The sequence below is a fragment of the Callorhinus ursinus genome, unplaced genomic scaffold, assembly GCF_003265705.2.
Source record: "Callorhinus ursinus isolate GAN/ISIS: 27379988/994484 unplaced genomic scaffold, GSC_fseal_2.0 scaffold28, whole genome shotgun sequence".
Taxonomy (NCBI): Eukaryota; Metazoa; Chordata; class Mammalia; order Carnivora; family Otariidae; genus Callorhinus; species Callorhinus ursinus.
The window spans coordinates 11,448,598-11,467,609 of NW_027397090.1; the positions used below are offsets into that span (position 1 = coordinate 11,448,598).

At 42.9% G+C, this 19,012-nt stretch overlaps 1 long non-coding RNA gene across 2 annotated transcripts in view; it reads left to right on the forward strand.

Annotated features, from left to right (window-relative positions):
• Positions 1–2,118: 2,118 nt before the first annotated feature.
• The window catches only part of LOC141370214 (uncharacterized), a 34,898-nt gene continuing 18,004 nt past the window's right edge, over positions 2,119–19,012 (forward strand). For both annotated transcript variants that reach the window (XR_012374081.1, XR_012374082.1), the window contains exons 1-3: positions 2,119–2,251; positions 12,015–12,112; positions 12,957–13,142. This is a non-coding gene — a long non-coding RNA (uncharacterized lncRNA). The remainder of the gene's footprint in view (positions 2,252–12,014; positions 12,113–12,956; positions 13,143–19,012) is intronic.

The following is a 19,012-nucleotide window of genomic DNA, read 5'->3' on the forward strand; positions in this document are numbered from 1 at the left end:
GAGCCAGAATCTAAAGTTTAACTAGACCTTGGGGGGAAGGGGTGTCAGGATGCACATTAACATTTGAAAAGCACTGAGCTACAGCGCTGCTTCTTGACTTTCACTGCACATTAGAATAACCTGGGGAGCTTTTAAAGATCCTGATAGCCACGCCTCAGCCCAGACTGGTTCCAATGGGATCTCTGGGGGTGGGCCACACATTTAGAAAGAGGTTTGATCATTTAGGACAGAACCATACAGTTACCCAGAGCTGGACTTCACCATAATGATGGTTTAGGGAAACTGGACCACAGACCCTTCCTTCCTGAAGACCTCACAAAAGGAACAAAAACAAAGTGTCGAAGCCAGGAAAAAAACAAAGAGGTACAAATTCTTGCTAGAATTTTAAAAATGTGGTGGCCAAGAAAATAAACAGAAGGGTCTCCTGTGGAACTGAGAAGTACCTACCTACTCCAACTTACCCACCAGAAGATGTTTCAAAGAAAGAAAGCTGGTGACAAAATCTTGAGAATTCTCACTATTATCTACCATTATGGGGGGGGGGGGTGACTCCTAGAGAGTAAATAGGCAGTGTAAAGGAAAAGTTGTGTGTGTTGTGAGTTCTTGAGACCTGAGCAGAGGCAAGAAAGAAAACCAACAAATCTGGCTGGCTGTTTCCGGGTGATGCATCAGAATTGGGTGAATGTCCCCTGAGAAAATCCTCTCATGGCCATGCGATTCCTCTCCCTGTACAGCACATGTATAAAACCTTGTGTTGACCAGGGAGCCCAGGACCTTCTGCAAGGATCTGCACTGTCCCAGCAAAGCCTCTATGCCTGTAGCCTGGGAAAAGTGGGTCACACTGCACTATGCAGCCTTCCAGTAGAAGTTTGGACTGTGGACAACCAGGTCTCAGGTGGTCAAGGAAAATTCAGATCAAATAGATCACAGGTTTTATCACCATAACTACCTACAAGGACCAGGCAGGTGCTGTAAGTAAGTGAATGCGGGTTAGGTATGAGACAACAGGGAGTGGTGTAGTAACTAGAAGGCAAAAGCGTCATCTCAAGCAATGGTTCTTAAAATGTGGTCCTCAGATTAGCAGCAGTATCACCTGGGAACTCGTTAGAAACGCATATTTGTTAAAGACACTGTGGAGGTGGAGCCTAGGAAAAATGATTTTAACGTCCCCAACCCCAGATGGTCCCGATACCCACTGAAGTTTAAGAACTGCCAGTGCAAAAAGTCTTTAGCTGATTGTTGCTATCAGAGAATGTTGTCATGTTTTCTGATGGTTTTCAAGAGAATATGTAAGTGCAGTTTCATGTGGAACCTCCCAATTTTTAAATGTTGGTAACAAATCTGCATTTTTCAGAAAATGCTGGGTGGACCAAACAAAATACATGTTTGTTTCACGGGATGCACGTTTGTTTGCTATGGAATGTCTGGATGAATTGCCCAAGTTAAACATGAAAAAGATGAAATGACACAGCAAATGTACAAAATATTACAGAAAAGAAAAGGAATAAAAGAGACAGAGCATGCAAAGACAGATGAACAATACAGTCTAAAAGGAAAAAAATACCCGTAAGTACCCAAAAGAAAAATACTCAAAAATGGGTTGACAAAATGGCGAGAAAATGGTGCCACTACACTTTAAAGAGCCTGGAGACATACAGGTTTGCTCTGCTTTCAGAAAGTAACTTTACTTACCTCTATTAGGACCTGTTTTCCTCAACGTAAGAAATTTGAGGATTTTCACTAATATAAAGAAAGCTCTGATCATATTAATGAAGGTCTTCCACAAAAGCAAAGTGGTGGAAGGTGAACTTTTGGAGAGCAAGGTACACCTGCATCCCTGGTTTAAAACCCTGCCAACACTGAATATAATAAAATAATAATAATAAAACAAAAAACAACAAAAAAAGCCCCTGCCAACAAATCAACAGCACTGGAATTCAGAGAACATACTTTTACAAGCCAACCAATCAGGGCCAGCCTCCTCGCTCTGAAAGTCAGCCAATCAGGAAGGGACTCACTGCATTAAACACGCCTCTGACTGCCAACCAATCAACAACAGCCCCATCAGATGACGTCATGTTAGTTCTCTCTTCCCCTAAGCTGCCGCTGATGTTAGTAGTTTCCTCTGATGGAGAGACGCTAAGGAAGCCGTTAACTCCAGGTTTGTCTTTTTATTTCAGATACTGAATGGTGGTCGCATCGTTTGACGAATGCAGTAATGAAAAAGGTGCCGTAAAATAAAGAGATTGTGGTAAGTGACCAATACAAACCAGAACTAAGAATAAAACAACCATGAGGTTGTGATGATTGAACAGGATGTTCCAAGATGACAAAGTAAAGTAAAACTAATGAGAACAAAACAACAACAACAAACAAGGTTGGGGAAGGGGATTGGGAAGAAGTTTAAGAGGTTTGATTTCCTGAATTTTTTTTTACCTGGCATCATTTAGCAATATCTAAAATTCAGTACGTTAAAAATGATTCTAATACATGAGTACTCGCCTAATATTTTCTTAAATTATTTTCATTATAATATAATTATGTACCAACATGACCAGATATCATCCTCAAATCCTTGTAGTTCTGATACAAAGTAAATATGCACAAAACTAGTAAAAATCAGCTTAGTGACAACAATTTATTTTAAGTGAGTTGTATGCCGGACCTGAGGCTTGAGCTCATGAACCGGATATCAAGAATCACATGCTCTACTGACTGAGCCAGTCAGACCCCCTCAGCAACAGTTTAAAAATAAATTTTGAGTATCACATAGGTATGCAAAAGAGCACAAATCATTACATAGCAAGGTGAATTTTCACAAGATGACCTCTCATGCATGCAGTCAGCACCTGGATCAAGATTTAAAATATTACCAGTATCCCAGAGCCACCTCTTGTTCTTTCTGCCACTCATCTTCTCCCCCAACAAAGGTAACCCCAAGTCTGATTCCTGACACTAGATTCATGTTGCCTTTTTTTGAACTTTATAAAAATGGAATCATACAGGTGCACCTGGGTGGCTCAGTCAGCTGAGTGACCAACTCCTGGTTTCAGCTCAGGTCATGATCTCCGGGGTCATTGGACTTAGCCCCCGGACGGGCTCCACACTCAGTGGGGAACCTGCTTGGGATTCTTTCTCTCCTTCTCCCTCCGCCCCTCCCCCCCAATTAAATAAATAAATAGATAGATCCTTAAAAAAATGGGATCCTACAATGCGCTCTCTTTTGTGACTGGCCGCTTTCGCTCAGCTTCCATCTGTGACATTGATCCACATTGTTGCATGTGGTTGTTGTTCATTTTCACTTTGCATTGCATACTATTGTGTGAATACACCACAATTATCCATTCTTCCGATAATGGGCATTTGAACTATTTCTGGGTTTCGGCTCCTACTCATAGTGCTTCCGTGAACATTCTTACCCATCCGTGTCTTTTGGTGAACATATATACATATATCTATTATGTCTATTGGTAGAAGTGGAGTTGCTCAGGCACAGTATACATATGTTCAGCTTAAGCAGATGCTGCCAAACAGTTACTCAAAAGAGTTGTAGCAATTTCTATTTCCACCAGCACTGCGTGAAAGTTGCAGATGTTCCATATTCTTGCCAACAGTTGGTACTGTCAGTCTTTTTAATTTTAGCCATTCTGGTGAGTGTTCAGTGATTATCTCATTGTAATATTATGTGCATTTCCCTGACAACTAATGATGTTGAGCATTTTTTTCCAAATGTTTATTAACCATTTGGGTATTCTCTTTTATGTAGTGTCCACTCACATTTTTAAAATTAAAAATAGGATTATCTGTCTTTTTAAGTTGATTTGGAGAAGTTTTTATATGTTACGAGTCTAAGCCTATTATTTGATGTAGTAATAACAGAAGTTCTTAATTTTAATGAAGGCCAGGGTTATAAAGGTATCCTGTGTTTTCATCTAGGAGCTTGGTTGTTTTACATTTAATATTTAGATTTGCAATCCATCTGGAATTGATTTTTGTGTATAGGGTGAGGTAGGGGTCAAGATTCATTTTTTCCCCATAGAGATTTCCAGTTGACCCAACACCACTTACTGAAAAGACCATTCTTCCTCCCCTGCCTTGCAATTCCATCATAAATCAAATGACTACCTAAAAAGTTTGTTTCTGGACTATTTTTAGGTCCATTGGTTGATCTGTCTATCCCTTTGCCAATAAGACTGTCTTAATTACTGTAGCTTTGTAATCAGTCTTGATACCTTACCATGTAAGTCCTTTAGTTTTGTTCTTTAAGATTTTAGTGACGTTTCTTGGTCATTTTATTTCCATATAAATTTTAGATTTAGATTGTCAATTTCTTCAGGGGGAAAAAAGCCTGTTGGGGTTTTGACTGGGAATAATTTGAATCTATATATAAGTTGGGGAGAACTAATACCTTTCCGACTCAGGAGGTATCCCCCTGTTTTTTTAAGTTTTCTCTAATTATACTGAATAATATTTTGTAGTTTTCTGAATGGAGGTCTTGCCTATCCTTTGATGGATTTATTCCCAGACATTTGATTTTTTATGCTATTATAAATGGTAGTTTTAAATATTTTGTACCTTGTTAAATTCAATTATTGATTCTAATAGTTTACCTGTTGTTTCATCTTTTTTTTTTAATTTTTAAAATCATATCATCTGATTCTGGTGGACTAGGGGCAGACTACTTTATCCAATCTAGATTTGAGGTCATTCGAAGCTCCACTTCTGTATTTGTGAGAGTTGGCTTATTTCCATTGTCCTAAACCCTAGAGTGGAGGATTTTAGGGGTCCTGACAAAGCCTGAGGTGTTTCACAGGGCCTTTCCTCCTAAACCCCGATTTTGTCTCCCTAGATTTAAAAACTCTGTTTAGCTTCTAGCTTCTTGGTCCCTAGTTATGTATTGGAAAATGCTGGAGGAGAAAAGTAGAGCTGAATGTCAGGCCCTCCTCCATGCCGCTCTTCCTTCTGGAATCTTGGCTCCAGAAATCTCTACTTGCTTTCCGTTGTTATTTAAAAAATTATAGCCGCCTGAGTGGATGTGAAGTTGTGCCTCCTTGTAACTTTGATTTCCATTTATTTAAATGGCTATCAATATTGAACATCTTTTCATGTGCTTATTTGGCCATTTGTATATCTTTTTTGGAGAAAAGTCTTTTCAGATCCTTTGTCTATTTTAAAATTGTGTTATTTGCCTGTTTTTATTGTTGAGCTGTGTGAGTTCTTTATATATTTTGGATACCAGTCTTTTATCAGACATAATTTGCAAATATCTTCTCCCATTCTGTGAACTGTCTTTTTACTTTCTTGACGGTATTGAGTGCAGCCAAAAGTTTTAAATTTTGATGAAGTCCAATTTCTTTCTTTTTCCCTTTGTTGCTTGTGCTTTTGGTGTTGTACCTAAGAAGGCTTTGCCTGATGTCAGGTCACATAACTTTCCTCCTGTGTTTTCTCAGGAGCTTCATGGTTTAAGCTCTTACATTGAGCTGTACGTTTAGGTCTGTACTCTGTTGTGAGTTAACTTTTGTGTATGGTGTGAGGACGGGGCCCTTCATTCTTTTGCACGCAGGTATCCCGTTGTCTGAGGACTCTTTGCCCCACATCTTTTGAATAATCCCTTCGTTGGGTGCCTGGGTGGCTCAGTTGGTTAAGCGACTGCCTTTGGCTCAGGTCATGATCCCGGGGTCCTGGGATCGAGTCCCACATCAGGCTCCCTGCTCAGCAGGGAGTCTGTTTCTCCCTCTGACTCTACCCCCTCTTGGGCTCTCTCACTCTCTCTCTCGAATAAGTAAATACAATCTTAAAAAAAAAAAAAGGATAATCCCTTCATCACGTTCCCCACAATGACTCTGGGACCCGTACTCCTACATGGCCTCATGCTTGCCCACAGACTGGTGATTCCTGGGACATTTCCCTCTTGATGCAATTAGTTCTTAGGCATTTCTTCCCCAGGACCTAGAGTAAATTCTAGATTGGTTCAGTCAAGAATTTTAGCTTTGCCATCTTCATGACTTAGTACAGAGCAAGGAATATATGTAATTTCATGGGAGAGTCTTGGTCAGACTACTAGGTTATAAAAGAGACCCATCCCACAGGCCCCCCCAGTTTCCTTTGGTGGAAGAAAACACATGGTCTGGCAGTCAGAGCCTGCTCTGCTCCAACACCTGCCACTCTGCTTTTTCTACCAAACTGGCATCCAAGCCCATTTCCTCATTGTAGGTTCTGATGGGGTGCTAACTCTTCCCACTAAGGGCATTAAAGCAAAATGACTTGTTCTTTTCCCCAAAGGAACCCCATGAATACAACCAAGTGCCTGAAGATTTCCTGGGTGTCTAAAGCCCATCCACCACGAGGTCTGCTTTTTGATACTCTTCAGAAATTTCCACATAACTTTGAGCATGCCACTTCTTTTTTTTTTTTAAGAATTTATTTATTTATTTGACAGAGAGAGACAGCGAGAGAGGGAACACAAGCAGGGGGAGTGGGAGAGGGAGAAGCAGGCTTCCTGCCTAGCAGGGAGCCTGATGCAGGGCTCGATCCCAGGACCCTGGGATCATGAACTGAGCCGAAGGCAGACACTCAACGACTGAGCCACCCAGGTGCCCCGAGCATGCCACTTCTATTTCTGTTTCTGAAAAGTGGGAGTTTAAAATCTCTGCCTTTAAACATAAAGACAAAAATAATGCTACCCTCCTCAAATTTGGGATAGAATCTTTGAATTTGAATACTGTTCATGAAATATATAGAGACATCTGGATGATAGCTTGATGCAGATGAAGTACTGCATTCCTGCAGTTTCTTTCCTGGCCCCATGTTCAACTGTCACTTACCATTTGTAAATAGCTTTTCCTCTGGAAGATTTAGAGACTCCTCATGATTAGGAAGGACCTCATCCTCCTTCCTACTATAATGTCCCTGTGTCAAAAAAAAAAAACAAAACAGAAAGCAGAATCAGCGCTAGGAGGGAGTGTTTAGCCACCAGAGGGAAGACTTACCCTCTGGGCCAGGGTCTTTGATATTCTGAAGGCTCCAAGCCTCAGCAGACAGGGAGGAGAGCAGTGGGGTCTCTGTCCCTTGCTGCTATGTCTCTGGGGTATACAAAAGGAAAAACGACAAACTGAGATAAATCTTGTGTATCAAGTTGAGGAAATGTGGATGAACTGAACCATTCACTGAGTTATTGTGTACCTAGCCCCGTACCTTGTGGTGAAGTTCCAGTAAAGTTTCATTTTCATTAGGTTCTTAATTCAATCAACAAATATTTATTGCGCACCCACTGCATGCCAGGCTTGGTGCTTGAGATAGCAAGGGCCAAAGAGCTCAGCTGCCATGGGGCTTATGGTCCAGTGGGGAAATCTGGAAATAGATATCAATCTGGAAACAAATACAACCCTAAATACAGATAAACTACAAACATAACTATGAAGAAAAAATTAAAGGGGTTCAATAAGATACACGAGCAAAGAGCCTAATTAATTCGGGGAAGGCTTTCTGAGTGTGTTGGCTACTTGTTTTAATCAGTTGTTTTATTTGGGTGTAGTTGATGCACCATGTTACATTAGTTTCAGGCGCTCAGCATAGTGATCCAACAAGCCGTGATGGTTAATTTTATGCGTTTGTGTAACTGGGCTAAGGGATGCCAAGAGAAAGCTGGTGGAATGTTATTTCCGGGTGTGTTGGGAGGGTGTTTCTGGAAGGGGTTAACATTTGAATTGGTGAGTTGAGGAAAGCAGAGGGCCCTCCCCAATGTGGGTGAGCATCACCCAACCCCCTGAGGGCCTGAATAGATCAAAAAGGCAGAGGAAGGGTGAATGCGTGCTCTCTCTGATTCATCTGAAAAATGTATCTTCTCCTGCCCTTCTGCCCTCAGACTGGGGTGCTTGTGGTTCTCAGGCTTACACCATCAGTCCTTTGAACTCAAAACTGAATAATACCACTGGCTCACTTGGGTCTCTAGCTTGCAGATGGCAGATTGTGGGACTTCTCAGCCTGTAGATGCATAAGCCAATTCCTATAATCGATCTCTTCTTATATATGTATGTATCCTATTGATTGTTATTCTAGAGAATTCTGATTAATATACAGAGCATGTAACAGACTAGAAATAAAGGAGGCACACTGGGAGGAAGAAGGTTCTAGGGAGAGGGAACGGCGGGTGCCAAGGGCCTGGGGTCAGAATGAGCTTGGTTCCTGTGAGGAATTGAGGAAGCCAGTGTGCCTGGTGAACCTGCAGAGAGCAAGGAGATGAGACCAAAAGACAGCAGGGATGTGCTACATGTTTCGACTTTCTATCCTAAGTACAGCGGGAAATAATTCTAGGGTTTTCAGTAGGGAAGTGATATGGTCAGATTTTATATGCACATCTTGCATGTCTCCATGAGGACAGTAAACTCTTTAAAGCAGGGCCAGAGTCTTATGTTTCTTTATATGCTTCGCAGAGCCAGCATCGTGCTGTGGGCATCCCAGGGGCCTGGCGGGGTGTGTTGTGATGATGATTCATGTAGGAATTCTCTTCACTTTAGGTTCAAAAGTTGTTGTTGTTTTTTTTTTTTTTGCACTTGATAAAAATAGAATGTCCGTGTTCCCTTTAACACAATTTAGGAAAACTAGGGTTATTTTAGTGTACCGCAAGGATAAGTGGCTTTCTCTTCACGTACACAGAGGTATGTCTGTATGCACACACATCACACACTATGCGTGTGCACACACTTCAAGTGAGACCATTTCTTACCACTGGCGATCCATACATGATTTATGACTTTTCCTAACCCCTCTCTGTATCTAGCTGAAGACTCTTTCTTTTTTCAATTCGCCTAAAATATTGTCCAGCTAATAAATAGGTTCAAAGACAGACAAAAGGAGCTTCCACAAGTTATGAGAAAATGTCGGGCTCTTGAAAGACCTCCACAGATACAAAAACATAAATCTCACAAAGCTCTTTTGAAATGTCATTCACCTTCCTTTCTCATAGGAAATCAGGGCCCGGAGAGAAATTAACTAACGTTACAGTTCATCTGGACCTTGTTACTCAACCCAGGATAAGGATGGTCGAGGAGGACGGACCCAGTAGAAGCAGACCCGTTCGGAGTTTTATAGTTTCCCATTAAGAAAAAAAAAAAAAAACCCTCCTGAGCTTTCTAGTAAGACAAATGTATTTATCCAACATTCGGCACCTGGAAGATATTATTCACTGATGACAATCCAAAGAGTTATCTGTTAGCTAGGGTTGGGATTGCAAACTAGCAATGCAGAAACAGAAGTCATCACTTGGTTCTGAAGCAATGGGGCTTCTTTCTAGAAGCCACATAAAGCCATCAGGGATGTTTTAACCTCCTGAAGCCTGAGGCCTTAGCCGGCTGGGGAAGTGTGCTTTTTTTTTTTTTTCTTTAAGTTTTTTTTATTGTTGTGTTAATCACCAGAGATTAGGGAGTGTGCTTCTTAATATCACTTCTGGTTACTAGCATTCATGTTTTAGGAAAATACAGCTTCCTTCACTTATTCACACATTTCCCCCTCTTACCTTTCTTCCTCCCTCTTCCTTTCTATGCATCAGGTATAGTTCCATTGCTCATGTATAACAGATGCAGAAGCGGAGGCACAGAACTTTAGGCACGGTCCCTGGCTTCCTAGAATTTTCATTCTAGTGGGAAATAAAAGATATGCAATGCGTGCAAGAGGGAACCTGAAAAGTACTCTGAGATTGTAAAAACGTGTCCCGAGCAGGGATGCCGGCTCCGGCTGGTGAGGAGGCTGTTAAGGATGATGAGGTAGTCGGGAGTCAGGATTTAGGAAACAGAGGCTCCAAGGAGGTCCTCCTCTTATCAGTTTGCTCTGAGAAGGAGCTGATTCATCCTCACGCGGGGCTTGAGTGGCAAAATTTCCACTGTCAGGTGATTTTTTTGGATATAGTGCTGCTGATGCCTGGCGCCAAGGCTGGCCTCCCCTTATCCCTGCCCCGAGGGATTAGCCTGAGCAAAGCTTTGTATGCTCCTGTAGAAGTGGGCGTTGAGAATTTATTTTCTCTTCTTCCCTCTTAGTCGCCTCTGCTCCTGAAGGAGAGGAGCTGTCAGATGCCACCTCCCTGTGTTTTCTTCATCGTGGGGACCTGGTGGACGCTTCCTTTCTCACTGTTTTCCCTCGAGTGTGTTTTTATACCCCTTCTTGGTTTAACCACCTTGGGACTCCGTATGTTGGCCTGGGTGCGTGTCTACTTTACCCAGCACACAAATACATCGTCTTATACCCTCCAGCAGAGGCAAGGGATGGGGAGGGACTTTCAGATGTCGTTCGAATCCAGTCTGCTGCCTCCAGAAAAAAATGGCCTGTGTTCCGAGATGCCCATGCCCTCTCAGAAAATAGGAAAACCTATTTATCCCTGGTGGGATGTGCCCCCTGTGCCATCTGGGGCTATTCTTAGTGATGCTTCCAGGAGATCCTTTTTGAAGTCTCTGGGGCCAAAATAGTACCCGCTCCAAGAGGCAGTATTAGCAATGTGGCTAAGGAAGCCGATTCCTGCAGACGTGCTGTCTGCATCCAAATCCTGGTTCAGCCACTTACCAGCGGAGACACCTGCTACCCGAGGCGTCTGCTTTCTACCTCAACCGGGAGGTGCCTGCCGGTACGTACCTCCCACGCTCCCGGGAGGATTATATCCCTGCAGTGTCTAGGAGGGGCCCTGGCACAGAATAACTATCATACATGTTTTCTCTATGACCATGCCACCTTGGATCATAGGGAAAATCCATTCTTAGGCTAAATTCTCATTAGCAGCTTCTTTCTGTGTCTTACCTGGTAAGAGGTGTTTTGCTAAGGAAGACTGGTAGCTTGTTCCTGCGGCTAAAGAGAGACCTAGATTGGGGATCACTGACTTTCTTCCGTCCCTTCCCAGGCAGTGGCCCCAGCCCCAGCCCCAGGTAACTGCTGTCCTGCTTTCTGTCTCCACGCATTAGGTTCGTCTTTCCTAGAGTGTCATGTAAATGGAAACCTACAGTGTGTAGTCTTCTGTGTCTGACTTGGTTTGCTCAGCATGACGTTTTCCAGGCTCACCCATCTTGGTGTGGATATCAGTTCCTTTCGTTTTCTTGCTGAGTACTCTTGGATAGGGCGGGGACATGGTCACATCACAATTGTGTATCCATTCGCCTGCTGGTGGACATTTGTTTTATTTCCAGTTTGGAATATTCGAAATAAGGGTGCTCTGAGCATTCTTGCACATATCTTTATATAGACATATGTTTTCCTTTTTCTCGAGTGAATACTGAGGTGTGGGATTTGGGGGTCATGTGGGGCCAGTGCCTGTTTTACTGTTCAAGCAATTTCCAGAACGTTTTCCAAAATAGCGGCACCGGTTTCATTCTCACCAGTAAGTATGAGAGTTCCGGTTGCTTCATATCACTAACACTTGGCATTGTCCAAATTTAAACATTTTCTAGCTATCCTAATAGTTAGTGCTGTTCCCCTATGGTTTTAATTTGCATTTCACTGGTGACTAATCATATTAAGCATCTTTTCGTGCGCTTATTAAGAGTGGGCTTGTCTTCATTGGCGAAGCGTCTGTTGAAATCTTTTACCCATGTTTCTTTAGGTTGCATTGTTTGCCTTTTGTTTATAAGAGTTCTTTATATAATGTAGTTACAACTCCCTTGTCAACTAGATGTATTATGGCTATTTTCTTCCAATCTTGTTTTAAAAGCTTTTGCCCCTCCCATGCAATATTGGGTGTTGATCAGGAGTTAACTCACCCACAAGTAGCTCTGAACCAGGGGATCCTTAAAGAAACACCAAGTCATTGCTCACCCCTGCAACCTGCTATTTCTTCTACTCTTGGAGCTAAATGTTTACGTTTAGAGTTGAAAAGACACCCTGTGTGAGCATAGAAACAGTATTCCATCTAGTGCTGTCAGAAAGAAACAGCTCTTAGACCCAGCATCCCCAAATCTGCAAGATGGAACAAACAGATGTTTTGTCCATCACAGAAGGGGGTCTATCACATTTCTGAAAAGTTGTCTCTTTCTCTGCAGCGTCCTGGCTTTTATTAGTGGCAGTCTGACCAGATGGGCCGTCCCTGGCCTCTTTGATTCTCTTCCAGCAAAGAGTGAAGTTATCCAAGACCTGCAAGGTAGGTCCTGTCTACTCCTGTAGGCTTAGAGGATGGGCAGTGGAGGCCACTCTAGCCTTACGGAGTAGAACCCAGAAGGCATTTATCAGATCAGGAGAGTAAACCTCTTGACCAGAAGCAGCTAAAGGAGAAAGTGGTGGTGGAGGCAGTCAGGAAATTTCTACTTTCCATTCTTGTCTAACACATAGTAAAGTAATAAACATACTGTTGAATGTTCCTCGAGCACGTACTAGTTGCCAGGCACTGTGATGAACAGTTCACACAGATCTCGTTGAATCTTCATAAGAACCCAAAGAAGAAGGCACTTTTATTATTGTCATCTCAGAGAAGGGAATGGAATCTTAGAGCAATTATATAACCGCCGATGGCCGAGCTGGCACATTGACTCATGTCTGACACCAAACCTGTGTTTGAGATATTTCCGAAACCTTCCCCCTTAGGGAGATGGACTGAGCCTTTGTTGTCAGCTTACACTTTCTTTTGTCTTTCTCACTCCCTTTTCTCTGCTAATCCTACAACTTCCCAGAGGAAAGGATGGGGCCCAATTCTTTTCTGACTCCTTTGCTTAGAACAGAATTCCTGATTCCCCGGGCAGCAGGGGAAGAGGTGCTGTCTCTGCATCATCGACGTGCTGATTTACTGACTGATCAATGCAGATTGTACTGTGAACACAGCTCACGGAACCAAACCCTTATCCTCACTCATGCTAAGGATGTATTTCCTGATTTCTTTATGACCGTGAGAGAGAAGGCTGACCCAGGACATTCTGCAGACACATTCCAGGACCTTCACAAGAGCCCCATTTCTATCAGTATCTTTCCTTCTTCCATAAAATGCATTCTAGGTTTTGAGAAGAGAGCCACACAGCTGAGCTGAGATGTACTCACCGGGTGCTCGGTGAGGCTCAATTACTATGATGAAGGAGCTCACTTCCACATGAGCCAGGCGCTGAGACCGATTCAACGTTTTGCTCCAGAGAGATCGCTCATGTCCACATGTCCTGATCTTCAAGTTTGCTTGCGTTGGAACGGTGAGTGTTGAAACTAGGAATGCCAAGGGTCCACACTACTTAATCCAAGATGGCCCTTGATTTCTCTGTGAGGTAACTTTGTCCGTATCCTGGGATAGTAAATGAAAGAAGGAATTAGGAAGTGTCCTTTCAGAAGTAAAAGAGGGAAATAAATACCCAAGTCCATAATGGAAACGGAGGCTCAGGAAGGCCTTACCTGCGTCACTAGGTCCCTCTCAGCAGAACCCCGGGGAGGATGTGCTGCTCAGCGGTGGGAGTCGTGGAGGAGGCAGGAGGGAGATAAACCGGAGAAGGAAAGAGCACGTGTCGTGCACGCAGGTTCCTGCAGGAGCTTGTTTGGTGGGTAGAAGGTGGAGTGTGTTTCTACACACTCATGAGCGCGGGGAGGGAGGCGGCCTGTGTGTGTGTGTGTGTGTGTGTGGCCCCTGAAGATGACACACATCAGTCCTAGCTGTGCTCTGTGCCCTGGCCTGGTCCCTGGCATGACTGAAGGGCTTTTAAATGTGAGGAAACCCACTTCAGGAGCCCTCCTCGGTAGCCTGCACTTGTGGGAATCTGCCGGCCCTGGGGTAACTCAGCTTGAGGCTTTTGATCAGTGCCCACACCAAGAGCTGTTAACACGGTCCTTTACTGGCCTGAAGCAATGCAGAGAAGTTTTGTTTTGGTTTAGGTTAGCTTGGTGGTTATAAGGCTTTTTTTTTTTTTTTTTTTTGGGGGGGGGGGGGGGGTGACGGGGAGAATAAAAGATTATTTTTTTTTTTTTTTTTTTTTTTGTATTTTTTTTTTATTATTATTTATTTATTTTATTTTTTTATTAGTTTCATAGGGAGAGTTTAGTGATTCATCAGTTGCATTACAACACCCAGTGCTCATTCTATCACATGTCCTCCTTAATGCCCATCACCCAGTTACCACATCCCCCCCACCGACCTCCTGTCCAGCAACCCTCAGTTTGTTCCCTAGAGTTCAGTGTTTCTTATGGTTTGCCTCCTTCTCAGTTTTCATCTTATTTTATTTTCCCTTAGAATGAAATCTGGCCATTTGCAATGACGTGGATGGAACTAGAGGGTATTACGCTAAGCGAAATAAGTCAGAGGAAGACAAATACCATAGGATGTCACTCGTATGTGCAATTTAAGAAACAAAACAGATGACATTTATTTCCCCCCCTTTTTTTTTGAATCAGTGAGTACTTAGATTAGTGCCTGCTCATTTTTTATTTTGAAGAAGAAGAGGAGGGGGAATTTGGAGTTTGATTCTGGGAAAGAATAGCCCAGACCTAGTTTAGGTAGAACCGAGAGGTGAGTAAAATGTATTGCCTGAGCCTGGATCCTCATCACCACCCCCACATCCTCATCTTTCAGGCATTACTTTCTCCTCCAGCTTTTGGGAAGGCCTCTGCCTATCAGCCATTTACCCGTAGTATAAATTTTGGTAATCAGTCTCTTTCTAAGGGGGCAGGGTGGTATAGTGGTCCATGGAGCCAGCCTGCCTGAGTCTCTTAATAAATGAATGCCTTTACTTAGCTGTTCTCTGCTTGTTACTCTCTTTAGATTGCTTCCAACATTTCCGCATGTTACCTAATAGCACCGCAAATGTATTTATATAGAGAGATTTCATTCCTGTGGGCTGATTTACTCCCAGCAGTGGGATTGCTGGGTTTAAAGGCATCCCGCTTGTGTGTGAACCTGGCAAGTTACTCTAAGCTCACCTTTCCTCATGTGTAAAGTGGGATCGGAAGTAATAGTACTTTCCTCACGGGCTTGTTATAAGTAGTAAGTGAATCACGCATGCAAAACACTTAGAATAGCTGGCACATAGTAGTTATTACACTCGATGCTTTATTTGTTAATTATTATGATGTCAGTTTTAAGCCTTGTTTCCAATTGTGAAATGAAGGATTAGCTTTTATTGGAAAACATCTTTGGTGTTAGGGAGTGGTGGGAAAGTTGTTCCTTTATTTTATTTTTTTAAAGGACTTTTTATTTATTCATTTGAAAGAGAAGAGCAAGAGCACAAGCAAGGGGGAGCATCAGAGGGAGAGGGAGAAGTGGACTCCCCGCTGAGCAGGGAGCCCAACGAGGGGCTCGATCCCAGGACTCCGGGATCACAACCTGAGCCGAAGGCAGACACTTAACTGACTGAGCCACCCAGAAAAGTGGTTCCTTTAGAGGGAGGCATTTTAGCTGATGCTTGGAGGCAGGTGTCTAATGGTAGTGTCAGGGACATGGGTCTGCCTTCAGAGGCAAGTGGCAACTGGGGCAGCCCGAGGAGCTCTCTTTGCTCTGGCCAACCCCAGCAGCCCAGGGTCTGAAGCAAGTCAGCTCCCTTGACTACAAGCTTGCTCCCCTCCTACCATGCTCCACAGAGCTGGAGGGACAGTGACGAGCACATCAGAAGGGCTGAGAGATTGCGTTTGAGAAAAGGAGCCCCATTGGGGAACAATGCCGTTTCATCACCTGCTTCTGCCTGTCACCTCTGCTGCCCCCAGAACCCAGGCATCGCGTAAATGTTTACAGGGCTCTTTGAAGGCCAGTGGTTGCTGAGGCCCTGGGGCTCCAGTACCTTTAAGTTCAAGCCCTTAAAGCAGTGGACTGTGAATTCTGGGCCCCTGGGAGCCTGGCACCGCTGTCTCATGTGATTTCCCCAAAGCTCACATCAAATGCTTTTAAATAGTCAGGTGAGCCTCAAGACAAGTGCCATCAACTTCCTCGATATTAATACTGAGCATTTTATTTAAAATTTATTTTCCCCAGATTTATTGAGATATAATTGACATATAACTTGTACATTTAAAGTGTACAACCTGTTGATTTGATATACTTACATATTGCAAGATGATTACTGCCATAGGGTTAGCTCACACCTCTGTCGCATCACACAATTACCGTTTCTCTTCTGTAGTGAGAACATTGAAGATCTACTCTCTTGGCAACTTTCAAGTATGTAATACAGTATTATTACGTATAATCACCATGTTGTACATTGCATCATCAGAACTTATTCATCTTATAACTGAAACTTTATGCCCTTTGACCAGCATCTCCCCATTCCCCCCCCCCGCCCCGGCCCATGGCAACCACCATTCTAGTCTCACTTTCTGTGAGTTTGGCTTTTTTAGATTCCACATATAAGTGATCTCATAAGGTACTCATCTTTGTCTGACTTATCTCACTTAGCATAATGCCCTCAGGGTTGCTCCATGTTGTAGCAAATGGCAGGATTTCCTTCTTTCTCATGGCCGAGTAATATTTCATTGGATGTACATGCCCCAATTTCTTGATTTGTTCATTCACTGATGGAGCTTTAGGTTCTTTCCATATCCTGGCTGTTGTGAATAATGCCGCAACGAACACGAGAGTGCAGATATCTTTTCCAGGTCCTGCTTTCATTTCCTTGGGATAAATATCCAGAAGTGGGATTACTGGATCATATGGGAGTTTCTATTTTTAATTTTTTGAGGAACCTCCATATTGTTTTCCACAGTGGCTGCACCAATTTACATTCCCACCAGCAGCGCCCAAGAGTTCCTTTTTCTCCAATACTTATTATCTCTTATCTTTTTGATGATAACCATTCTTACAGTATACTGGCCATTTTATGCCCTGATGATTTGGATGTACTATACATACCAATGGTCTATTGAAGGCTGACATTTCTTGATTTAAAGGGAAATCATCTCAATGTATTTTTTTTATCTTCCTTATCTGTTATTTATTTTTTTAAAGATTTTACTTATTTATTTGACAGAGAGAGAGAGACACAGCCAGAGAGGGAACATAAGCATGGAGAATGGGAAAGGGAGAAGCAGGCTTCCCGCTGAGCAGGGAGCCCAATGCGGGGCTCGATCCCAGGACCCCAGGATCATGACCTGAGCTGAAGGCAGATGCTTAACAACTGAGCCACCCAGGAGCCCTTCTTCCTTATCTGTTATTGATTACTCTTAGACTTTGACAGTGGGGAAGGAGGGACTAGTACATGGGGGATGACTAATAAATGTTTGTTGAATAAATGGGGCTCCTGGGTGGCTCAGTCGTTTAAGTGTCCAACTCTTGATTTCAGCTCAGGTCATGATCTCAGGGTTCTGGGATCAAGCCCCATGTTGGGCTCCATGCTCAGCAGGGAGTCTGCTTGAGGATTCTCTCTCTTTCCCTCCCTCTGCCTCTCCCCCCACTCACACAGAGGCTCTCTATCCAAGATAAAAACAAATAAATCTTTTTGAAAAATTAAAAAGATGTTTGTTGAATAAATGAATGGATGGAGGTACCATAGTTTACTTAGTTGTTCTATATTGCTGGGTTTTTGGGTTGCTTCCATTTAAAAAAATTATAAATAATGTTACCTTCAATATATTTGTGTATGTAGCTTTTTCTTTTCTTTATGTTATTTCCTTTCAGAAGTTGGATTTCTGGGTCAAAGTGTATGAACAATGTTATGGCATTTGATAGGTTTCTAAGCTTCTTTGCTCAGGGTTGTACCAATTTTGGATGCTCCCAGCAATGTTTTGGGGCCAGTTCACACCATGGCTTTGGGAGTTAACATCACATTTTTTGCTACTTTATTAGGTAAATATTGGTATCTTGATATTTAAAATTTTGCATTTCTTTGATTTCCAATGAGACTATTTTTCTGTATTCATTACTTATTGTATTTATTATTTTGTGACTTCTGTTCATTTCTCTTTTCTATTATCAATTAAATAACACTTTTATCTACTTAAGATATTAACCCTTTATCCTATTTGCTGCAAATGTTTTCCCTCGTCTATTTTTCCCTTTCCTTTTTCTTTCTCTTCCTTCCCTCCTTCCCTCCCTCCTCCCTCCTTCCCTCCCTCCCTCCCTCCCTCCTTCCTTCCCTCCCTCCCTCCCTCCCTTCCTTCCATCCATCCATCCATCCATTATTTTAATGTTCAGGTAGTCAAATCTGTTGATCTTTTCCTTTGCCTCCTTTTTTATAAGCGCTAAGAATGCAAATACAAGCAACAGGGGAAAGGTAGGCACCTAATTCATGAGCTGGGAAAATTTCTCTAGTTTTATGTTTCTGGCTAGTTTACACCTCACTCCGTATTTACTTTAGGAATTTTTGGGTCATATGATTATTACTAGTGTGAAGGGTATGATAGAGTTCTAATACCTTTGGCATTGTGCTTTTGTTCAATGGGATTTAGGAACAGGTAGGCAGGAGGCTCACTTTCTTCTTCCTCCTTCCACATTCCCTTTGTGGAAACTCAAGATGGCAAGAGGGGAGAAAAGCAGCTGGCTTGAGTGTTGGGGGAAGGAAGAGGATTATCATAGTGAAATGCCTTTGGAGGGACCAACTACCTTCTAAATAAAACATGGGAAAAAGAGGAAGGATAGAGTCTGTGTTTCTTGGCTCGGGCAAAGCTGGCTTTTAGGGTTGAGTTAGGGGGTCTGTGTGCAGTGGGAGTGTTGTGCCCACACTCGAGTTCAACTGCTCTGTGAAAGGGAAGCAAATGAGCCATATTAAAATCAGGTAGAAATGTTGGGTCAGGCACCTTCTGGGAATATCCAAAAATCAGAACACTGAGACTCCAAAAGGCTAGGTCCACAGAAAACCTGAAACACGTGCCTCCCCAGGGATTCCCATCTGGGTTTTCTATTCTGTGTTTCTTGTGGTCTCCATGCGCAGAGCAGGGAAGTTGCTAGTTGTTACATAATCAAAGAGAGCATGTGTGCCAACTCCCCAGCCGCCGGGAATCACTGTCCAGACAGTTCACGTGGGAATGAGAGGGGCATAAACATTCTCTTTCTCAGTTGGTGAGTCCTACTTTCCCTTGTGTTCTTGTAAGCACTGGGCTACCATTGCCCTATGGCCTGACCCCAGGATGTGGCTTATGTGACATCTATTAG